Source organism: Triticum urartu, chromosome 5A (genome assembly GCF_056163025.1).
Source record: "Triticum urartu cultivar PI428250 chromosome 5A, HENAU_Tu73, whole genome shotgun sequence".
Taxonomy (NCBI): Eukaryota; Viridiplantae; Streptophyta; class Magnoliopsida; order Poales; family Poaceae; genus Triticum; species Triticum urartu.
Window position 1 is genome coordinate 511,086,019 of NC_141877.1, and position 2,484 is coordinate 511,088,502.

The window sequence follows — 2,484 nt, forward strand, 5'->3', positions numbered from 1 at the left end:
GGTAGAGTTTGAAAATTGCCCTATAGTCCCGGTTCGTAGCATGAACCGATACTAAAGGTTAGCCTTTAGTACCGGTTTGTGCCACAAACCGGGACTAAAGGGGATCGTGGGGCCCCAGCCTGACGCCAGCCTACCACTACCCAACACGAACCAGCATTAATGCATAGTCGTTCGAACCGGGACTAATGGTACCATTAGTACCGGGCCAAAATCGAACCGGGACTAATGTGTCTCACATTAGGTCCTTTTTCTATTAGTGTCCATCGGATGGGTCCTAGTCGCTAATCCTGATCCAATGAATTACATCCACGTTAGCTTTTACGTAAACCCTCATATAAGCTTTCGTACATGTAGCATTTGTCACGCTCCGATAATGCTACATCTATGAATATAGTACGAAGGCCTACTGTGACGCCCCCGGTTCAATCGTACACTAATCATACACGCAAATGTGTATGATCAAGATCAGGGTCTCACAAAAAGATATCACAACACAACTCTACAAATAAGATAAGTCATACAAGCATCATATTACAAGTCAGGGGCCTCGAGGGCTCGAATACAAGAGCTCGATCATAGACGAGTCAGCAGAAGCAACAATATCTGAATACAGACATAAGTTAAACAAGTTTGCCTTAAGAAGGCTAGCACAAACTGGGATACAGATCGAAAGAGGCGTAGGCCTCCTGCCTGGGATCTTCCTAAACTACTCCTGGTCGTTGTCAGCGGGCTGCACGTAGAAGTAGGCACCTCTAGTGTAGTAGGAGTCATCGTCGACGGTGGCGTCTGGCTCCCGGGCTCCATCGTTTGGTCGCAGCAATCGGGTATAGAAAGGGGGAAAAGGGGGAACAAAGCAACTGTGAGTACTCATCCAAAGTACTCGCAAGCACGGAGCTACAATACATATGTATGCATTGGTATCAAATGAAAAAGGGGTATCATATGTGGACTGAACTGCAGAATGCCGGAATAAGAGGGGGATAGCTAGTCCTGTCAAAGACTACGCTTCTGGCCACCTCCATCTTGCAGCATGTAGAAGAGAGCAGAAGGTAAGTTCACGAAGTAGCGTCGTGTAGCATAATCCTACCCGGCGATCCTCCCCTCGTCGCCCTGTGAGAGAGCGATCACCGGTTGTATCTGGCACTTGGAAGGGTGTGTTTTATTAAGTATATGGTATTAGTTGTCATAAGGTCAAGGTACAACTCCAAGTCATCCTGTTACCAAAGATCACGGCTATTCGAATAGATTAACTTCCCTGTAGGGGTGCACCACATTTCCCAACACGCTTGATCCCCTTTGTCCGGACACACTTTTCTGGGTCATGCCCAGCCTCGGAAGATCAACACATCGCAACCCTACCTAGGCACAACAGAGAGGTCAGCACGCCGGTCTAAATCCTATGCACGCAAGGGTCTGTGCCCATCGCCCATTACATACCTGCACGTTGCGTACGCGGCCGGTGAGCAGACCTAGCAACCTCCATTACAAAGGAAGTTGCATTACGCGGTCCAACCCGGCGCGCGCCGCTCAGTCGCTGACGTCACGAAGGCTTCGGCTGATACCACGACATCGAGTGACCATAACTGTCCCCGCGTAGTTGGTTAGTGCGTATAGGCCAGTAGCCAGACTCAGATCAAATACCCAGATCTCATTAAGTGTGTTATTTTGAAGTAACCGCGAACGCCCACCAGGGCCAGGCCCACCTCTCTCCTAGGTGGTCTCAACCTGCCCTGTCGCTCTGCCTCAAAGTAACAGTCGGGGGCCGTCAGGAACTCAGGCCCACCACTACCTGGATGGAGCCACCTGCCCCTTCAGCCCCCATCTCCGAACAATATCATAAGTAATGTAACAGTATAAAGTATATATCATATGCCCGTGATCACCTCCCGAAGTGATCACGGCCCAGTAGTATAGCATGGAGACGGACAAGAGTGTAGGGCCACTAATGGAACACTAGCATCCTATATTAAGCATTTAGGATTACAGGTAAAGGTAACAACAGTAGTAGCAAGGACAGGCTATGCATCAGGATAGGATAACGGAAAGCAGTAACATGCTACACTACTCTAATGCAAGGAGTAGAGAGAAGAATAGGCAATATCTGGTGATCAAAGGGGGGGCTTGCCTGGTTGCTTTGGCAAGAAGGAGGGGTCATCGTCGACGTAGTCGTAGTCAGGGGCATCAGTGTCGCTCTCGGGGTCTACCGGGGAAGAAGAGGGGGAGAAACAGTAAATTCATTGCAAACAGATGCATGACGATGCATGACAAAGCAAACAGGGGTGCTAGGTGTGTCGTAACACGGTAGTAGGTGATACCGGCGAAGGGGGAAAACATCCGAGAAAGTAGCCCCGGGGTTTCGCGTTTTCGGATAGATGAACCGGAGGTGAAATGTTGCAGGTTCGCTATGCTAGGGACATGGCTGACGAACGGGTTGCGTATTCGGATTCATCTCGTCGTTCTGAGCAACTTTCATGTACAAAGTAA